The sequence below is a fragment of the Hemiscyllium ocellatum genome, chromosome 4, assembly GCF_020745735.1.
Source record: "Hemiscyllium ocellatum isolate sHemOce1 chromosome 4, sHemOce1.pat.X.cur, whole genome shotgun sequence".
Taxonomy (NCBI): Eukaryota; Metazoa; Chordata; class Chondrichthyes; order Orectolobiformes; family Hemiscylliidae; genus Hemiscyllium; species Hemiscyllium ocellatum.
In genome coordinates this window covers 2,656,725-2,679,684 of record NC_083404.1, presented here as the reverse complement: position 1 = coordinate 2,679,684, position 22,960 = coordinate 2,656,725, and the positions used below count along the sequence as shown (strand labels likewise).

General features: G+C 43.8%; 1 protein-coding gene across 3 annotated transcripts in view; it reads right to left on the bottom strand.

The window, feature by feature from the left end:
* Positions 1–22,960, bottom strand: part of chd7 (chromodomain helicase DNA binding protein 7) — a 343,180-nt gene that overhangs the window by 195,334 nt on the left and 124,886 nt on the right. The window lies entirely within an intron of this gene.

Sequence of the window (22,960 nt, the reverse complement as noted above, 5' to 3'; positions counted from 1 at the left end):
CCATGGATTTGCACTAAGTTAATTACCATTGCTGAGCAATGAACAGAACGCCCCAAAAACCAAAGGATCCTACTTAAAATGCCTGGTGTCTGACCGAGTTGGTTTAATAATTTTAGCCTTTATTGACTACGACTGGAAGAAGAAACTGCCATTGACCTGGCTATTCAAAAGCTCCTGCTGCAAAAACATGCATGGGTGTGGACAGGCAACTTAACATCATTGGGCTATTTACCAGCTTCATGGTTCATTACCTAAGGCCAATCATTTGTGCAAAGTATAAAACAGTAAGCCAGTGATTCAAGCAAAATATCTGGGAATAGGGGTTCAAATCCCATCATGGCAATTGGTGGAACTTGAATTCAATTAATAAATTAGGAGTTAAAAGTTAGTCTGCTGCAAGCACAAAGCCCACTGCTGATTGTGAATATGACAAAAACCCATTGGTCCTTCTTTGGGGAAGGATATCTGCTGTCCTTACCCGCTGCTGTACTGACTTCGGACCCGCAAGGTGGTTAATTCTTAAAGGGCCTTTGAGATGGCCTCACAAGATAAGTGGTTATACCAAATCATTATGAAATTTGAAGAAATGAATGGAACCAGATGGACCACCTGACAATGACCCAGGCAAAGAAAGGAGGGCATCAAACTCCACCCAATTGGCCTTACAAACTATTCCTGGGCTTTTCATTGTCAGTTTTTACAGCATTGAAAGAGACACTTTGGCTCATCATGTCTGCACTGGTCATCAAACATTCATCCATTTTAATCCCATATCCAGCACTTAATCCACAGCCTTATATACTACTGTGCTTAAAGAGCTAACCGATTGAGCTCTGATTGTATTGAAATGGTGGAGTAGGCTTGAGGGGCTGAATGACCTACTCCTCTTCCTATTGGCTTCGTTCTTAAATGTCTCTACCACCATTTCAGGCAATGAGTTCTATATTATCTGTAACTCTCTGGGTGAAAAAAAATTCCCCTCAAATTGCCTCTAAACCTCCTGCCCCTTACCTTAAAACTGTGCCCTTTGGCAGTGATCTGTCACCTAAGGGGAAAGGTTTCTCCCTGTCTCCCCTGTCGATGTCCCTCAACCATGTCCCCTTTTAGCTTTCTCTGCTCTAAATGGAACAGCCCCAGCTCATCTTGCCTCTCTTCACAGCATACGCAGTTCAGCCTGGACAACATCCTGTTGGGGGAAAAGAAAGAACTGCAAATGTTGTAATCAGAAATTGCTGGAAAAGCTCAGGTCTGGCAGCAGCTGAGAGAAATCAGTTAACGTTTTGGGTCAAGTGACCCTTCCTCAGAACTGATGGTAGCTAGGATCATTTGACCAAAAACATTAGCTGATTTCTCTCCACAGATGTTGCCAGATCTACTGAGCTTTTCCAGTAATTTCAGTTTTTGTAACATCCTGTTGAATCTCTTCACTGTCTCTCATGCAATCATGCCTTTTTATAGTGCAGTGACCAGTACTACACACACTATTCCAATTGTGCTCTAACTAACGTTGTATACAGCTCATCACACCCTCCAGAATGTGAAATTATAATGTCTTGACTGATTGACTGTCCTGCCCCACCAAAAGAAAAAGCCATCAGAGGTGGCAGAGTGACATACAATTGTTTTGAAGTTATAGGTGTTCTGTACCTTTAAGAGAGTGTGAAAACTGGCAAGGACTTGAGAAAATTGACAGCCCAGGAACAGGCTCTTCGGCCCTCCAAGCTTGGGTCGATTCAAATGTACTGTCGAAACCTGACACTCAATTCCTAAGCATCTGTATCCCTCTGCTCCCCACCTACTCATGCATCCGTCCAGATACTTCTTAAATGAAGCTACTGTGCCTGCCTCCACCACCTCAGCTGGTAACGCGTTGCAGGCACCTACCACCCTCTGTGTAAAGTACTTGCCACGTTTATCTCCCTTCAACTTTTCACTTCTCACCTTGAAAGCATGACCTCATTATTGAATCCTTCACCCTGGGAAAAAGCTTATCTCTACCTACATTGTCTATATCCTTCGTAATTTTGTAGACCTCAATCAGGACCCCCTCAATCTCCTTTTTTCGAATGAAAACAAACCTAACCTATTCAACCTCTCTTCATAGCTAGCACCTTCCATACCAGGCAACATCCGTGTAAACCTTCTCTGCACCCTCTCCAAAGCGTCCACATCCTTTTGGTAATGTGGCGACCAGAACTGTACACAGTATTCTAAATGCAGTTGAACCAATGTCTTGTACAATTTTAACATGACCTCCCAGCTGTTATACTCAATACCCTGTCTGATGAAGGCAAGCATACTATATGCCTTCTTGACCACTCTATCCACCTGTGCAGCAACCTTCAGGGTACAATTGACTTGAACTCCAAGATCTCTCTGCTCATCAACTTTTTCCAAGGCGCTTCGGTTTACTGTATAATTCACTCTAGAATTGGACTTGCCAAAATGCATCACCTCACATTTGCCTGGATCAAACTCCATCTGCCAATTCTCTGCCCAATTCTCCAGTCTATCTATATTCTCCTGTATTCTTTGACAGTACCCTATGCTTTCTGTGACTCCAACGATCTTCGGATCATCTGCAAACTTGATCATACCAACAATGCATTTTTCCATTAATGTATATTACAAACAACAGTGGCCCCAGCACTGTTCCCTGTGGAACATGACTGGTCACTTTTCTCCATTTCAAGAAACTCCCTTCAACTACTACTGTCTCCTATTGCTCAACCAGTTCTTTATCCATCTAGCTAAAGCACCCAGCACACCTTATGACTTCACTTTCTCCATTAGTTTACCATGGGGTACTTTATCAAATGCCTTACTAAAGTCCATGTATATGACATCTACAGTTCATCCTTCATCTATCAACTTTGTCACTTCCACAAAGTACTCTAAGTTGGGACGGCATGATCTCCCCCGCACAAAACCATGTTGCCTATCACTGATAATTGTTATTTAAGAACTTACCTCGACGCCAACGAACTTTTCGCATCAGAGAGCAGCGGGAGCTGGGCAGAAGTGAAGGCAAAGCACAAAGCCGGTCGGGAAGGTTAAGTGATTGTTATTTGAGTGGGTGTGTTCTAGACCCTAGGTCCTACAAAGTAGGGCCTCCCTCCCTCCCTCCTCCTCTAACCTAAATTAAAAATCCACAGACTTGCCCCAAAAAGAGGGTCCAAGGAGGTTCCTGTGGAGTGAAGAGTGAGGCTTTAGCTCAGGAGTCTTTGACAAGGAGGTTGAGTGAAGTGATTACGCCACAGTTGAAGAGGGTGAAGACATGACTGCCCAGCTGGTTCAGTGGGCTACGTGCTTGAAGTGGGAGGTCAACGACTCCGGTGTGTCTGGTTCGTATAAGTGTGGAAAGTGTGTGCATGTTCAGCTACTGACAGAGCATATTGCAGCACTGACGAAAGAACTCGAGGACCTTAGGCTCATCTGAGAGAACGAGATCTTTCTGGACAAGACCTTCAGCAAAGTTATTACATCAATCGTACCAGAAAAGAGAAGAGAGCAGACGATGAGGAAGGCAGAAAGGAGACAGATGCAAGAGACCCCGGGGGAAGTACATGTCAGGAGCAAGTTAAATCTTTTGGAAACAGTAGAGACTGATGACACTGCCAGTCCGCGAGGCGGCCAGGTCTGTCAATCAAAGGTTGGCGTGGAGACAGAGCGGAAGAGTTCGACATCGCACAGAGCCGCGGGAATAGGGAACTCCATCGTGAGAGGAACTGACCGGGGTTTTTGTGGCAGCAGACGGGACTTAAGGATGGTGTGTTGCCTTCCTGGTGCCAGGGTGAAAGACATCACAGAGTGCAGGACATCCTCAAGGACCAAGGCGAAGAGCCAGAGGTGGTGGTACATGTCGGCACAAATGATGTCGGGAAGAAGAGGAACAGCTGGATTTCAGAGAACTAGGAAGAAGGCTGAAAAGCAGAGCGTCCAAGGTGGTTATCTCCGGTTTGCTTCCAGTTCCTCGGGCTGGTGAGGCCAGAAACAGGGAGATAATGGACTTGAACGTGTGGCTGGGGAACTGGTGCAGGAAGCAAGGATTTAAATCATTGGACTACTGGGGTATGTTTTGTGGTAAGCATAACTTCTACAAGAGACACGGTTTGCACCTGCATAGGTTATGAACCAGCATTCTGGCAGGCAGGTTTGCTACTGCATCACAGCTACGTTTAAATGGGGGGGGGGGGGGGGGAGGGAGGAAAGAGGAGGAGGAGGAAGAAAGGGGACAGACTGGATGTTTAAGGAGGAAATTGGAGGGAAAGTTAGAACAAGGGAAGTCAAGAAAGAGGGGAAATGAGGAAACTGGAGAAATCTGAGTTCATTTCCCCTCCCCCCACCTTGTCTCAGTCGGTTCCCTCAACTCAGCACCGCCCTCCTAACCTGCAATCTTCTTCCTAATCTCTCCGCCCCCACCCCACTCCGGCCTATCACCCTCACCTTGACCTCCTTCCACCTATCACATCTCCATCGCCCCTCCCCCAAGTCCCTCCTCCCTACCTTTTATCTTAACCTGCCTGGCACCCTCTCCTCATTCCTGATGAAGGGCTTATGCCCGAAACGTCGAATTTCCTATTCCTTGGATGCTGCCTGACCTGCTATGCTTTAACCAGCAACACATTTTCACCCCCACTCTCATCTTTGTCTACGAGTATTCTAAAACTTACAGAATTGTCATCATTTGAGATGCTGGTGTTGGACTGAGGTGTACAAAGTTAAAAATCACACAACACCAGGTTATAGTCCAAAAGGTTTAAATGGAAGCACTAGCTTTCAGAGCATTGATGAAGGAACAGTGCTCCAAAAGCTAGTGTTTCCAGTTAAACCTGTTGGACTATAACCTGGAGTTGTGAGATTTTTAATTTTACACAATTGTGGTCACTGTTCCCAAAGAAAACCCCCACTGCAACTCCTACCACCTGGCCTGGCTCATTCCCCAACACCAATATAGGCCCTTCCCTCATTGGACTGCTGACACACTGCTCTAGAAAGCTTGCCTGAATGCTTCTTATAAATTCTAACACTAAGTGTATCCCGGTCAATGTTGGGAAAATTAAAGTCTCCTATCACCACTCCCCTATTGCCTCTATATCTTTCCATAATCTGTTTACCTACTTGTTCTTCTGCCTCATGCTCACTGTTGGGAGACATGTATTACAGCTTCAACAATGTAACTGCACCCTTAAGCACAGAATGTGAGAAAAAATTTCAAAATGCAACACTTGGCTGTGAAACAAATAGCTGAACTGCTGCTATGGTGCACAACAATCCAATCAAGTTTCAATTTTAGTGTTTTGATGACATCAAACCAATGAGACTGATTGTTTGGGGTATAAAAATTGGGCATTTTGAACCATTTGTCAGAGCAGCAAAGAGTGCCAACAAACAGACTGCCTACAGCACTGCTCTCTGAAAGGTACCTGTCCTTATGAAATCTGTGCAGCAGAAGACTGAAGAAAAGACCCAGAAAAATCTACAGAGGAAGAGTCATAGGAGAATCCATCATGGCTCACAGGTTTTGAAATTTGAATATTTTGTAAATCTTAATCGGGTGGTTTTATCAGGTAAGTATAGTGTTGCAGAGTGGGATGTAGATAAATAGATCGGACAAAAGAGGCTTACAGTGCAGATAATTGTTGTTTATTTTTTTCTTGGAGTTAAGGAATAAGTTGTTAATTTTTTCTTTAAATGATGGGATTTGATAGCTCTTAGTCATTCATACTTTTACAGATTACAAAGGCGAGGTGAGCTTTTCTGAGTCTGGTTTAAGTTAGAAGGGTTTGCCCCATGTCATAACACAAGTGGGGGAATGGCCAATTCCTCGATGTTGATTCAGAATCCAATGAAGTTTCCCAGCAACGGATCAAATATATGCAAAAAGATCTCTTGTTAATCACAAACTATTGCAGAATTTCCCACCCAGCTGATGAAACCGTACTCCATGTTGAATACTAGTTGGAAGGAGTACTAAGGATGGCAGGGGCACTGAATGTACTTTGGAGGGGGCTTCAATGCCCACTTCAAAGAGTCACTTCGTAATACTACTACGGAGCAAGCTGGCTGAGTCCAAACGGACAAAGCTGCCTGATTGGATCTGGGGCAAATGAAGAGATATCCCAAAAAGTGGGAAAAACATATTTGACTTAATCATCAATCTACCTGTCACAGATGAAATCTGTCCATGATAGCATTGTAGGAGTGATGACTGCACAGTCCAAGTGGAGACAAAGTTCTGTCTTCACGTGAAGAATAATCTCAATTATGTTGTGCAGCATACAAATGGGATAAATTTTAAATTGATTTATCAACTCAAAACTGGGAATGTATATACATTATGGGCATCAAGCAGCAGAATGGCATTCAGCCACCATCGCAAACTCGTGACTAGGTATTATGCTCAGTCAGCCATTACCACTGAGCTGGGGATGAGCCTTGATTGCTTAAGATTGAAGGCAGACATGCAGGAGCAGCTCCAAACATGCTCAAAAATGGTCAACTGGTGAAGCTACAAGATAGAACTATTTGCATATAACATCATGGAAACAGCACGTGAAAGACAGAGTTAAAACAATTGCACAAATAATAAATCAGTTCTAAACTCTGCAGTCTTGCCACATTCAAATGTAAATGACTATGGACAACTAAACAGAAGGAGGCTCCACAAGCATCCTCAGTAGCTCCAATGGGGAGCCCAATACAACAGTGCAAATGATGAGGCATTTGTAAAAATCTTTATCCAGAAGTAGTGAGTTGATGTTTCATTTTTGCCCCCCCCCACCTCCTTCCAGGGTACCCAGCATTACAGAAGAGATCAGCTAATTCAATTCATTGCATGAGATGCATAGAAATGGCATACAGTGCCCTAGTTCCTCACTGCAGAGATTTTGAAATTGGCCTGTTTAAAAAAGTGTTGAGACACTTCGGAGCAGGTGGGACTTGAATCCAGACCTAATGTCTCAGAGGCAGGAACAGTACCACTGAGTCACAAAAGCTTCCATTCATACTTAAGACTTTTTTTCCCCAAATCGCAGAAGGCATCCCATTTAAAAGCAGAAAATTTGGTGTGTCAGCTTAGAAGTATTGGAGGGTGCAAAAAGCTTGTTATGGACATAAGGAAGCCAAACCAAGTCATGATGATGTACTGTCGTCACTGAAGCACAGGATTTAAACTTGAAGTATAATCATTCCTTTTTCAAACTAAAGTCATTCAGTCAGCTCAGGAATTAAGAATGTGCTATTTCTAAGACAGTTTTAATACACTATCAATTTTCAAGGGTTGAAAGAACTTTACAAATTAAAAGGTGCAACTTCCATGGATCCTCATTGTTAAAACTTATGGACATACATTCAGTGAGATTTACAAAATAAGGACATCAGCTCTATTGGCCTGTGTTTATAAATGTTCACAAACAGAGCCTGCTATGAATCAGTTGCTTCTATTGTCGAGAAAATAAAGAATCAATCCTACATTGCATTAAGTCAAATCATCAGGCAGATGAAAAACAGTACAAGAGGCCCAGTCAGTGATAGTTCTTCCCTAGCAGCTTTCATGGGCCTTTCCCACATCCCTGCAACATTTCATTCAAGTATTCATCCAATACTCTTTTGAACGTTAAGGTTGAATCAAATACCAAAATCTTGAGGCACTGTAATTCGAATCCTAACCATTTATTGCATGCAAAGCATTTCCCTTGTGTCACCTCCACTTGAAATTGGTTATCAAAACAAATTATCCATAACCAGTTATGCTTTCGGTAACATGAAGACCCATCATACATATCTTTTGCCCCTCCATTTTAATATTCTCCTCTGTCTTCACTCAGCCCCCATCCTGAGTTTATCATGAAGACATGCCCCTTAGCCTTGCACATGGAATCCTCACTCACCAATTTTGCAATCCCTGGAATTCTATGGTCTTGGTCCCTTGTATTCTTTGCTAACCACCTCATCACTCTCAAATCTGTCTTTAATATCATCTCATTAACTACAATGCAACATACTATGATTGTGAAACCAAGTGTCCAATTTAACCACCATATGCAACATAGAAAAAGTTAAACCAGAGATTTTATGCATCTACAAGTCTGTAATGCTCATTCCCAAAAGCCCCTGGCAGAAATTATATGTTATTAGATCAATGATGCTCTTTTTGCTCCACCTTCTGCCTGCTTTCTTTTGCCAGAATGGTAGGGCTCTGCAGAGCAAGGAGCTACTGACAGCTGCAGACTACATCTGACTCGTGAGAAAACTGAAGGCCTTAGCAGCTTCCATTGCAGTCAATCATTCTCCCTTCCACTTCTTTGCACTCAGGTCCCTTTTCTCCCTCCACTCATCTCTCTATCTCATTTCTAAAACCCTATTTTAAAATATAAAACGTTTAAGCAAATAAAGTCTAGCAAATTAAGATGAGGAAAGACCCTCTTGCTCAGTCTTAATATTTTAGCTATTAGAAAGATAACAATTTCTAATAGTTGTTGCAAACAAAGCAAAACTTTGTTAAACTATATTTTGAGTTTGCGTGTGAAGGGGAAGAAGTAGTTCATCAGTTTTAAGGTTTTAATTGGAGTGCTTTGGGTAATGATGTGAGAAGTATGGAAACGTGTGATGTTTGAGAAGATTTGTAGCTCAGATCGAGGCTCACGTTGTGAAAAAAAAACTATTTCGGTGTGGTTTCATGCTCTCGTCCTGACCTGGAAAAATTCATAAACTTCGCTTCCAGTTTCCACCCCTCCATCACCTTCGCCTGGTCCATCCCCAACCCTTGCCTTCCCTTCCTTGACCTTACTATCTCCATTTCTGGCAATAATCTATCCACTATTATCCATTACAAGCCCTCCCAGAACAAGGATAGGGTCCCTCTTGTTCTCACCTTTCAGCCCACCAGCCTTCACATGCAAAGAATAATCCTTCGCTATTTTCGCCAACTCCAACACGACACCACCACTAAACAAATCTTCCCTTCCCTCCCACTGTCTGCATTCCACAGGGATCATTCCTTCCGGGACAACCTAGTCCACTCCTCCATCGCACCCGGCTCCTCTCCCATGCAATCGCAGAAGGTGCAACACCTGCCCCTTCACCTCTTCCATGCTCACCAAACACTCGTTTCACATTAAGCAGCGTTTCACTTATACCTCTTTCAATTTGGTCTATTGCATTCGTTGTTCCCAATGTGTTCTCCTCTCTATCGAGACACAAAATGCCGACTGGGTGATCGCTTTGCTGAGCGCCTTCAGTCTGTACGCAATCAAGTCCCGGACCTTCCCGTGGCTTGACACTTCAACACCCGATCCTGCTCCCATGGCCACATGTCTGTCCTTGGCCTGCTGCAATGTTCCAGTGAAGCTCAACGCAAACTGGAGGAAAAGCATCTCATCTTTCAATTTGGTACGTTACAGCCTGCCGGTCTCAACATTTAATTCAACAACTTCAGATGATTATCCCATCTCGACCCCTCTGTTTTCATTCTGCTCCATAATTGTATTTCATTTATTTTTTTTATCCTTGCATAAAATTTTTTTTCACTGTTCTATACCTCTTATTTCTTGATTGTCTCTCTTTCTCCCTCTCCCCACACTCTCATCACCTTTTCCCTCTCCTCTTCCCCCTTTACTACCCTCCTGTCCGGTTTTCCATTTTGCCTCTGCTTCACCCATCCCCCACATATTTCGTCACATAGCACCGGCTTCAGCCGTGGTCATTCACAGCTCCTAATCTCCCTATAATCTCTATGCACTGTCATTATCACCCCTTTATTGCTATCTTTGCTTCTGGAGCCATGACTCCCCTTCTCTCAGCCTAGTATAAATACCTCCCTATTTCTCCCTTTTTTTAAAGCTTTGACAAAGGGTCAGTTAGACTCGAAACGTCAGCTCTTTTCTCTCCTTACAGATGGTGCCAGGTCTGCTGAGATTTTCCAGCATTTTCTCTTTTGGGCTCAGGTTGTAAGTTTGCTTGCTGAGGTAGTAGCTTTGTTCTGAGAAAACGGTTTTGTTTTCATGCATCTTAATAAGCATTTGCAATCTTGACGCTAACTGGCTGTTTAACAGCTCAGTGCATTAAATAAACCTGCATCATTGTCTATTGATAGCAGTCCAGTGAAACAAAATAAATCGACAAAGTCAATCAGCATGGTATATATGAGAAAATGAAGGACTGCTCGTCAATGGGTTTAGGGGACTCATGGTGTTGTTCCAAAATAAAACATGGAGTTTAATTAGCAGTTTAAGTGTCTCAGGGAGAAGTCTGGAGCTCGGTGATCAGTGGTATTCCACAAGGATTAGTGCTGGGACCCCTGCTATTTGTAATGTCTGAGAATGATTTGGATGAAAATATAAATGGCCTGATTGGCAAGTTTGCAGCCGACACAAAAATTGGGGTTGTGGATAGTGAGGAAGATTATCAAAGGTTGGGCAGAGAAATGGCAGTTAGAGCTTAATCCAGACAGGAGTGAGGTGATGCATTTTGGGAGATCAACTGCATGAGGAATGTATAGAGTAAATGGCTGGACTCCACGAGTATCAAAAAAAAGACACCTTGGGATACAAGTCCATAGCTCCCTGAAAGTGGCAACTCAAGTCAACAAAGATGGTAACAGTGGGAATATGGCATGCTTGCCTTCATCAATCAGGGCACTGAGTATAAAAGTTGGCAAGTCATGTTGTAGGTGCAGAAGACTTTAGTCGGGCCACATTTGGAGTAGTGTGGAGTTCTGGTTGCCACATTATAGGGAAGATATGGAGACTTCTGATAGGGTGCAGAATACATTTAGCAGAATGTTGCCTAGATTGAAAGGTATGACCTTTAAGAAGAGGTTGCACAAACTTGGATTACTTTTGCTAGACCTTCAGAGGCTGACCTATAGAAGCATATAAAACTTTGGAGAGGAAAAGATAGAATGAGTGTCCGAGTTTTTTCCCCCTAAGGTAGAAATGTCAAATCCTAGGGGGCACAACTTTAACATTACAGTGGTAAGTTTAAAGGAGATGTGAGAGAAAAGTCGGGAACAGAATTTACTGTTTAAATATAAAATAAAGCTGGGATCGAATGAGCCAGGCTTCAATCTGGGATCTGGTATGTCCAGAATTTACATTAGGTGGATCATAAAAATCCACATGATTCCAAAGTTGTCACAAAACTTCATTTTTTTGGAAAAATGAACTCTAATGAGGACAAAAACAAACACTTCCACAATTTAATGCTTTCTAAGGTGTACAAAATCAAAATGGTGCTACACAAACCTTTTGTTTTCAGAAATTCTAAACGTCCTTTGTACTAAGAATATTTCAACTACATACCAATCACTAAAACAATCTCTTAACAACCACACAATTGTCCAACTCCTCCACTGCCTGACATCACGTTGCAGTAATTCGTCTCTCTGGCATTGCTATTTCTAAACTTAGGTAAAAACAATTTCTATCTCGGGCGACCGACTCAACACAGACATCTATTATAAACCGACTGACTCCCACAGCTACCTGGACTACACCTCCTCCCACCCTGCCCCCTGTAAAAACGCCATCCCATATTCCCAATTCCTTCGTCTCCGCCGCATCTGCTCCCAGGAGGACCAATTCCAACACCGCACAACCCAGATGGCCTCCTTCTTCAAGGACCGCAGATTCCCCCCAGACGTGATCGACGATGCCCTCCACCGCATCTCCTCCACTTCCCGCTCCTCCGCCCTTGAGCCCCGCTCCTCCAACCGCCACCAAGACAGAACCCCACTGGTTCTCACCTACCACCCCACCAACCTGCGCATACAACGTATTATCCGCCGCCATTTCCGCCACCTCCAAACGGACCCCACCACCAAGGATATATTTCCCTCCCCTCCCCTATCAGCGTTCCGCAAGGACCACTCCCTTCGTGACTCCCTTGTCAGATCCACACCCCCCACCAACCCAACCTCCACCCCCGGCACCTTCCCCTGCAACCGCAGGAAATGTAAAACTTGCGCCCACACCTCCACACTCACTTCCCTCCAAGGCCCCAAGGGATCCTTCCATATCCGCCACAAGTTCACCTGTACCTCCACACACATCATCTATTGCATCCGCTGCACCCGATGTGGCCTCCTCTATATTGGTGAGACAGGCCGCTTACTTGCGGAACGCTTCAGAGAACACCTCTGGGCCGCCCGAACCAACCAACCCAATCACCCCGTGGCTCAACACTTTAACTCCCCCTCCCACTCCACCGAGGACATGCAGGTCCTTGGACTCCTCCACCGGCAGAACACAACTACACGACGGCTGGAGGAGGAGCGCCTCATCTTCCGCCTGGGAACCCTCCAACCACAAGGTATGAATTCAGATTTCTCCAGTTTCCTCATTTCCCCTCCCCCCACCTTGTCTCAGTCGGTTCCCTTAACTCAGCACCGCCCTCCTAACCTGCAATCCTCTTCCTGACCTCTCCGCCCCCCCCCCACACCGGCCTATCACCCTCACCTTGACCTCCTTCCACCTATCCCACCTCCATCGCCCCTCCCCCTAGTCCCTCCTCCCTACCTTTTATCTCAGCCTGCTTGGCTCTCTCTCTCTTATTCCTGATGAAGGGCTTATGCTCGAAACGTCGAATTCTCTATTCCTGAGATGCTGCCTAACCTGCTGTGCTTTGACCAGCAACACATTTGCAGCTGTGATCTCCAGCATCTGCAGACCTCATTTTTTACACTAAAAACAATGACTACAGATGCTGGAAACCAGATTCTGGATCAGTGGTGCTGGAAGAGCACAGCAGTTCAGGCAGCATCCAAAGTGCAGCGAAATCGACGCGTCGGGCAAAAGCCTTTCATCAGGAATAAAGGCAGTGAGCCTGAAGTGTGGAGATAAACTAGAAGAGGGTGGGGGTGGAGAGAAAGTAGCATAGAGTACAATGGGTGAGTGGGGGAGGAGATGAAGGTGATAGGTCAGGGAGGAGAGGGTGGAGTGGATAGGTGGAAAAAGGAGCTAGACACATCAGACAAGTCCGGACAAGTCATGGGGACAGTGCTGAGCTGGAAGTTTGGAATGCGGGTGAGATGGGGGAAGGGGAAATGAGGAACCTATTGAAGTCGACATTGATGCCCTGGGGTTGAAGTGTTCTGAGGCGGAAGATGAGGCATTCTTCCTCCAGGCATCTGGTGACGAGGGAGCAGCGGTGAAGGAGGCCCAGGACCTCCATGTCCTCGGCAGAGTGGGAGGGGGTGTTGAAATGTTGGGCCACAGGGCGGTGTAGTTGATTGATGAGTGTGTCCCGGAGATGTTCCTTAAAGCACTCTGCTAGGAGGCGCCCAGTCTCCCCAATGGACTGAAGACCGCATCGGGAGCAATGGATACAATAAATGATATTAGTGGATGTGCAGGTAAAACTTTGATGGATGTGGAAGGCTCCTTTAGGATCTTGGATAGAGGTGAGGGAGGTGGTGTGGGCACAGGTTTTACAGTTCCTGCAGTGGCAGGGGGAAGGGCCAGGATGGGAGGGTGGGTTGTGGGGGGGGGCGTGGACCTGACCAGGTAGTCACAGAGGGAATGGTCTTTGCGGAAGGCGGAAACGGGTGGGGAGGGAAATATATCCCTGGTGGTGGGGTCTTTTTGGAGGTGGCAGAAATGTCAGAGGATGATTTGGTTTATGTGAAGGTTTGTAGGGTGGAAGGTGAGCACCAGCAGCATTCTGTCCTTGTTACAGTTGGAGGGGTAGGGTCTGAGGGCAGAGGTGCGGGATGTGGACGAGATGCGTTGGAGGGCATCTTTAACCACGTGGGAAGGGAAATTGCGGTCTCTAAAGAAGGAGGCCATCTGGTGTGTTATATGGTGGAACTGGTCCTCCTGGGAGCAGATACGGCGGAGGCGGAGGAATTGGGAATATGGGATGGCATTTTTGCAGGAGGTAGGGTGGGAAGAGGTGTAATCCAGGTAGCTGTGGGAGTCGGTGGGTTTGTAAAAAATGTCAGTGTCAAGTCAGTCGTCATTAATGGAGATGGAAAGGTCGAGGAAGGGGAGGGAGGTGTCAGAGCTCAGGATGGAATGTGTTGGTCAAGTTGATGAATTGCTCAACCTCCTCGCGAGAGCACAAGGTGGCACCAATGCAGTCATCAATGTAGCGGAGGAAGAGGTGGGGAGTGGTGCCGATGTAATTACGGAAGATCAACTGTTCTATGTAGCCAACAAAGAGACAGGCATAGCTGAGGCCCATACGTGTGCCCATGGCCTACCCCTTTGGTCTGGAGGAAGTGGGAGGATTCAAAGGAGAAATTGTTAAGGGTGAGGACCAGTTCGGCCAAACGAATGAGAGTGTCGGTGGAAGGGTACTGTTGGGGATGGCTGGAGAGGACAAAACGGAAGGCTTGGAGGCCCAGGTCATGGCGGATGGAGGTGTAGAGGGATTGGATATCCATGGTGAAGATGAGGTGTTGGGGGCCGGGGAAACGGAAGTCTTGGAGGTGGAGGGCATGGGTGGTGTCTCGAATGTATGTGGGGAGTTCCTGGACTAGGGGAGATAGGACAGTGTCGAGGTAGGTAGACATGAGTTCAGTGGGGCAAGAGCATGCTGAGACAATGGGTCGGCCAGGGTTTTATTCTTTATTCAACTAAAAGCAAAATATTGTGCTATCTGGAACTCCAAAACAAACGGAGAATGCTGGAGATCAGAAGTGAAGATGATCATACCAGAATCAGAACATTAGCACCATTTCTCTCTCTATGAATGCAATATGATACTGAACTTGATGAGTTTCCCTAGCATCTCTGCATTTGTTTTAATTATTCTTTACCACATTCCAGACTTTATCCTCTGTGCCCAAGTCCTTTTTTGCACAAAATCCTTTTCACTTTGGATCTCTGTACTCACTGATCTACATCAGTCCCTGTGCAAGAAGCACTTCAGGTTTATAATTAGGAGTAATAGAGATGTACAGCATGGAAACAGACCCTTCAGTGCAACCCATCCATACTGACCAGATATCCCAACCCAATCTAGTCCCACCTGCCAGTACCCTGCCCATATCCCACCAAACCCTTCCTATTCATATACCCATCCAAACGTCTCTTAAATGTTGCAATTGTACCAGCCTCCACCACATTCTTTGGTAGTTCATTCCATACACATACCACCCTCTGCGTGAAAAAGTTGCCCCTTAGGCCTCTTTAATATCTTTGCCCTCTCATCCTAAACCTATGCCCTCTAGTTCTGGACCCCAGGGAAAAGACGTTGTCTATTCATCTTATCCATGCCCCTCATAATTTTGTAAACCTCTATAAGGTCACCCCTCAGCCTCCAACGCTCCAGGGAAAACAGCCCCAGCCTGTCCAGCCTCTCCCTGTAGCCTAGATCCTCCAACTCTGGCAACATCCTTGTAAATCTTTTCTTAACCCTTTCAAGTTTCACAATATCTTTCCGATAGGAAGGAGACCAGAATTGCACGCAATATTCCAACAGTGACCTGACCAATGTCCTGTACAGCCGCAACATGACCTCCCAACTCCTGTACTCAACACTTTGACTAATAAAGGAAAGCTTACCAAATGCCTTCATCACTATCCTATCTACCTGCAACTCCACTTTCAAGGAGCTATGAACCTGCACTCCAAGGTGTCTTTGTTCAGCAACACTCCCTAGGACCTTACCATGAAGTATATAAGTCCTGCTAAGATTTTCTTTCCCAAAATGCAGTACCTTGCATTTATCTGAACTAAACTCTATCTGCCACCTCTCAGCCCATTGGCCCATCTGGTCCAGATCCTGTTGTAAACTGAGGTAACCCTCTTCGCTGTCCACTACACCTCCAATTTTGGTGTCATCTGCAAACTTGCGAACTGTACCATTTATGCTTACATCCAAATCATTTATGTAAATGACAAAAGTAGAGGGCCCAGCACCGATCCTTGTGGTACTCCACTGGTCACAGGCCTCCAAGTCTGAAAAACAACCCTCCACCACCACCCTCTGACTTCTACCTTTGAGCCAGTTCTGGATCCAAATGGTTAGTTCTCCCTGTATTCCATGAGGTCTAACCTTGCTAATCAGTCTCCCATGGGGAACCTTGTCGAACGCCTTACTGAAGTCCATATAGATCACATCTACTGCTCTGCCCTCAATCTTCTTTGATACTTCTTCAAAAAGCTCAATCAAGTTTGTGAGACATGATTTCCCACGCACAAAGCCATGTTGACTATCCCTAATCAGTCCTTGCCTTTCCAAATACATGTACATCCTTGTCCCTCAGGATTCCCTCCAACAACTTGCTCACCACCGAGGTCAGGCTCACTGAGCTATAGTTTCCTGGCTTGTCTTTACCGCCCTTCTTAAACAGTGGCACCACGTTTGCCAACCTCCAGTCTTCCGGCACGTCACCTGCGACTACCGATGATATAAATATCTCACCAAGAGGCCCAGCAATCACTTCTCTAGCTACCCACAGTGTTCTCGGGTACCTGAGCAGGTCCTGGGGATTTATCCACCTTTAACCGTTTGAAGACATCCAGCACTTCCTCCTCTGTAGTCTGGACATTTTGCAAAATGTCACCATCTATTTCCCTACAGTCTATATCTTCCATATCCTTTTCCACAGTAAATACTCATGCAAAATATTCATTTAGTATCTCCCCCATTTTCTGTGACTCCACACAAAGGCTGCCTTGCTGGTCTTTGAGGGACCCTATTCTCTCCCTAGTTACCCTTTTATCCTTAATATATTTCCAAAAACCCTTTGGATTCTCCTTAATTCTATTTGCCAAAGCTATCTCATGTCCCCGTTTTGCCCTCCTGATATCCCTCTTCAGTATACTCCTATTGCCTTTATACTCTTCTAAGGATTCACTCGATCTATCCTGTCTATACCTGGCATATGCTTTCTTCTTTTTCTTAACCAAACCCTCAATTTCTTTAGTCATCCAGCATTCCTTATACCTACCAGCCTTCCCTTTCACCCTGACAGGAACCTACTTTCTCAGGATCCTTGTTATCTCATTTCTGAAGGCTTCCCATTTTCCAGCCGTTACTTTACCTGCAAACATCTGCCTCCAATCAGCTTTCAAAAGTTCTTGCCTGATGCAGTCAAAATTGGCCTGTCTCCAATTTAGAATTTCAACTTTTAGATCTGGTCTATCCTTTTCCATCACGATTTTAAAATGAATAGAATTATGGTCGCTGGCCCCAAAGTGCTCCCCTACTGACACCTCAGTCACCTGCCCTGCCTTATTTCTCCAAGAGAAGGTCAAGTTTTTGCACCTTCTCTAATAGGTACATCTACATACTGAATCAGAAAATTGTCTTGTACACACTTAAGAAATTCTTCTCCATCTAAACCTTTAACACTATGGCAGTCTCAGTCGATGTTTGGAAAGTTAAAATCCCCTACCATAACTACCGTATTATTCTTACAGATAGCTGAGATCTCCTTACAAGTTTGTTTCTCAATTTCCCTCTGACTATTGGGGGGTCAATAATACAATCCCAATAAGATGATCATCCCTTTCTTATTTTTCAGTTCCACCCAAATAACTTCCCTGGATGTATTTCCGGAAATATCCTCCCTCAGCACAGCTGTAATGCTATCCCTTATTAAAAATGCCACTCCCCCTCCTCTCTTGCCTCCCTTTCTATCCTTCCTGTAGCATTTGTATCCTGGAACATTAAGCTGCCAGTCCTGCCCATCCCTGAGCCATGTTTCTGGAATTGCTATGATATCCCAGTCCCATGTTCCTAACCATGCCCGGAGTTCATCTCCCTTCCCTGTTAGGCCCCTTGCATTGAAATAAATGCAGTTTAATTTATTGTCCTACCTTGTCCCTGCCTGCTTGACTCACTTCTGTTCTCAGCTGTACCCATCTCAGATCGATCTCTTTCCTCACTGTCTCCCTGGGTCCCACCCTCCCACCTGACTAGTTTAAATCCTCCCAACCAGTTCAAGCAAATCTCCCAGCCAGTATATTAGTCCCCTTCCAATTTAGGTGCAATCCATCCTTCTTGTACAGGTCACTTCTACCCCAAAAAAAATTCCAATGATCCAAAAATGTGAATCCTTCTCCCGTACACCAGCTCCTCAGCCATGTATTCATGTGCCCTATCCTCCTATTCCTGCCCTCACTAGCTCATAGCACTGGGAGTAATGCAGATATTACTACTCTTGAGGATCTCCTTTATAAATTTCTGCCTAACTCTCTAATCTCCCTTCAGAATCTCAACCTTTTCCCTTCCTATGTCGTTCGTTCCAATGTGGACAATGACCTCCTGCTGGCCCCTCTCCCCCTCGAGAACATTCTGCACCCTCTCTGAGACATTCTTGATCCTGGCTCTAGGGGAACAACATACCATTCTGCTTTTTCTCTGCTGGCCACAGAAATGTCTGTCTGTACCTCGGACTACAGAATCCCCTAACACAATTGACCTCTTGGAAGCCGATGTACCTCTCGTTGTATTAGAGCCAGTCTCAATAGCAGAAACTTGGCTGATCATGCTACGTTCCCCTGAGAATCCACCACCCCCTACATTTTCCAAAACAGCATACCTGTTTGAAATGGGTATATCCACAAAAGACTCCTGCACTAGATGCCTACCTCTCTTACCCTTCCTGGAGTTAACCCATCTATGTGACTGGATCTGAGACTTTTCCCCCTTCCTATAACTGCCATCCATCACATATTTCTTACATTTTTTTCAATCCCTCTAGAATCCCACAGATTTCCAACACTAATCTCTTACAGACATACAGCACTCAAATATCTGCACTCACCTCTAATTCTGGCCCGTTAAACACCTGGTCCATTCTTGGGGCCATGTCTTCAGTGTCTACTCTATAAATTCCTGAATTTCTTCCTTTAACTTCTCTCATTCTCTGATACTCTTTTCCCATTTAAAACCCTTCTTCAAATATACTACTTTGATCAATATTGCAACAGATGGCCAAATTATCACCATACGGGGCCTGTTGCCCAATTTTGCTTCATACTGCCTCAGTGAAGTGCCTTGCTATGATTAATTACTTTAAACAATAAGCATATAAATAAATGTTGTTGAAAAAGCATCCAAGATCTTCTCTCTAGCTATCAAACATTTTCTCCACTTGCTTGTTGCCATTTCAAACCCAAGATTTTACTTTTCATTCTTTTGTGCACTGAGTCTTTACACTTAACTCATTAATGCCATTTTCAGCTCCTCCTTTTCTATCGTAACCATCCCTCCCACCAAAACCTACTCATCAACATCCCTTCTCCTTCCACAGGCCCAGGATCATATCCCTAGACAATTTTACAGTTTTTTTTTTATTATCTCCTCTCAGCTTTTATCACACCTATCATGGCAATTATTCATAGATCCCTCAGAATTGTAACCCTAGTTATCCAATCCTCCAATTTCTTCCCCATTATGATTGCTTTCTCAATTATGGTCCAATTCAGTCAGATCTCAATTACAGCCTCTCTCATATTGTTACTTTCAAATAAAGCTCTTTTCCACTCAACCTCACAAGAAACCATTCTAGATTGCACTTGGTGAAAGTGGGTCAGTTAGCTGAATGACTGGTTTGGAATACAAAAGGATGCCAATAGGATGGGTTCAATTCCCATACTGACTGAAGTTACCATGAAGGACTCTCCTTCTCAACCCTTCTCCTGGTTTGAGGCTGGGTGATCCTCAGGTTAAACTATTTGTCTATCTCTAATAAGAATATGATAACTTTACAATTACTCAGTTATAGAATTGCTGCAGTGCAGATAGAAACCATTCAGTCCATCGAGTGCACCAACCTTCCAAGACCATCCCACCCAGAACCAACCCTGAACCCCAAGCATTGACCATGGCTATTTCACTTCGTCTATAAATCCCTGGACACTACAGGGAATTTAGCATGTCCAATCCATCTAATTTGCAGATCTTTGGGCAGTGGGAGGAAACCAGAACACAGTTTAATATTTCACAAAAGCAAAATAGTGCAGATGTTGGAAATCTGAAAAACAGAAAATCCTAGAATATTCTGTAGGCCTGGCAGCATCTGTGAAGAGAGAATAGTGAGCAAACCTTTCAGGAAAGCTCTGATGAAAGGTCACAGCTCGGAAACATCCATTCTTTTTCTCTTTCCACAGATGCTACCAAGTCTGTTGAGTATTTCCAATACATTTCCTATCCATGCCCCACTAAAAAGACCTTACTTGCTTTCTCTAGAGTCCATTGGTAGTAGTTCCGCATCTTTAATGCTGCAATGAGTAAATAACACCCAAAATTCCTCTGCTACACCGCAGCATGGTCTATCCTTGGTATATGTATCACATCCATCAGCTAGAATTATTGTAAGCTAATAGATTTCATAGCAAAGGATATTTCCTGCACTTTTGCATATTTCTCCAATTTATCTAAGTCAGCTTGTTTCCTGTAATATCTAAAGTCTATTACCTGAATCACTGACATTAAAAAGACCCATTGAAATCAACTGAATCTATTCCTCCTAGCCAAAGCGTAATTTAGCATAAAGAACAATACCGCTAACAAGAAACTCCCAAATCTCACTGTGTTTTGGGTCTCTGCTCGTGAACATGTCATAGCATTAATAAATTTAGCATGGCCAATCCACCTTACTGGCACATCTGACTGTGGAAGGAAACTGGAGTACCTAGAGAAAACCCACACAGACATAGGAAGAATGTGCAAACTCCATGCAGACAGTTGCTCGACACCAGAATTGAACCTGGGTCCCTGACGCTGAGAGGCAGCAGTGCTAACTACTGAGCATTGTGCCATCCCATTTTATGCTCTTTACACACAGAGCAATCTTGAGCACAATGAATATGACTTCACATTCCCTTGCATGAAATGAAACACTTGCACAACTTTTAACACTATTCCCTTAAAACAGAGTTGTGCCTCAAATGCAACCAATGGCAACCCAGTGTTCACTTTGTATAATAGTCACCTCAAGCCACAACCTTCCTCAGTACAGCACTTTATCAGAAGTCTTTTGTAAATCAAAATACACAATATTCAGCAGGGTACACCCCATTTATAGAGGAAGGACTTCTAAAAAAACATCTTTTGATCTTTGATGTCATTTGTTGGCACCTGAACAAAAAAAACTGCTCGTTCTGATCTCATATCTGATTTTCACATTTATCTTAATGGGTAAGGAGTACTACTTTCAGTACCTTTTAGGAACATATTTGCTCTTCAATGTTTGAAAATGTCACCTATGTAGGACATCAAGTTGTTAGTCCAACCTATCTATATACACTTTAATATATTCTACACAAATAATTTGAATATTTATTAAAAAATGGATGAACAACTCTTACTTCACAGGAACATTGTTGAAACACAATTCTGCTTTAAGGAAATAGTATTAGAAAGTTGTACAAGTGTTTCATCTCGTGCAAGGGCATGTGATGTCATTTTCATTGTGCTCAAGATTGCTCTCGGTGTAAAGAACATAAAACAGGGTAGCACGTTGGCTAGCGCTGTTGCCTCTCAGCACCCAGGTTCAATTCCCATCTCGGGCAACTGTCTGTGTGAAGGTTGAACATTCTCCCAGTGTCTGTGTGGGTTTTGTCCAGGTACTCTGGTTACCTCCCACAGTCCAAAGAGGACTGTGCAGGTTAGGTGGTTTTGACATGCTAAGTTGCCTATAGTGCCCAGGGAAGTGTATTAGCGATGGGACGTGCAGGGTTGCAGGGATAGAGTGGGATGCTCTTTGAAGGGTTGGTGTGGACTTGTTAGGTCAAATGGCTTGTTTCCATACTGTAGGGATTCTATTCCAGGGTGATTTTAAAATGTGCGTATAACAAGTGTTCAGTGTCAAGCAACAATATAGTCATGATGATGATGATGGTATCAGATTATATTTTGCACAATAAATAAAGTTAATTAAATAGAAACCAAAATTGTTCCAAGAAATCCAGCAGGTCTGTGGAGACAGAAACAGAGTTAATATTTCAAGTTTAACATAGCTCGTTAAAACTCATGCTATTTATTTCAACCTTCCCATTTCAGACACTTCATTCTGCCCAACATCTCGTCAAACATTTGTCATATATCGAGAGGGATGTTAATATGGCAGGGTCTGCTGATTGATCAGGCTGGTATATCTTTAACAGGTTAGTATATGCTTGAAGATTTGTGGAACCGTCCTACTTTAAAGACTGCTTTCTTCAAAGTATAATTTACGTGGTGTAATTGTAAAATCACCCTATTTAAGTTGGTGATTTTTATGTGATTTTCATAGATAAGTTTCATAAATCAAATCACAACCAAATATTGGGATTCAGAAGACTTGGCCAATATCCTATATTTGGAAGCTTACTGAAATTTGAACTCATTACCCATTCATATTTGGAAAATTAATCTCCAAAGTATTAAAAAATGGTGAATCAATACAAGCCTAATACTTAGGAATTCTACTTGATTTATATAATGGGTCATAATGTGTAAAATGGCTTGCATTGTACTAACTTACGAGGAATGCTCTCATGTTTTCATTTCATTTTAAATAACATGAGTGCAAACCCTCCCTTTCATCAATTTGAAGAGAGAAACATTCCAAACTCCAAAGTTCAAAGTATCATGTGTATGAATAACAAAAGCAAACCCAATATCATCAAATTCTACAGGCTAAGAAATGGGACATGAAGGGTGCTCCAATCAATTCAAACTAAAATCTAATCAGTCCAAAGTATTGAGAACATGATTCTGTTTGGATCATTACAGTGTATCATTTGGCATCCATGTGGTCAAGAGAGCTGCAAATTCTCACTAAAAGTTTCAGACGAGCAAAGTTATTTTTTACAATGGTTTCTTGAATTTTTATGCGTTAGTTAATTTTCTGCAATTGATTAATCAAGTTGCAAACAATTCAGTGTGAACTGAACAGAACCAGTCAGAAAATGCACTTAACAGATTTGAACTTGCTGTTTACTGAATGGAAGTATTGGACCACAAGATACAGGAGTAGAATTAGGTCATTCTGCCAATAGAGTCTGCTCCACCATCT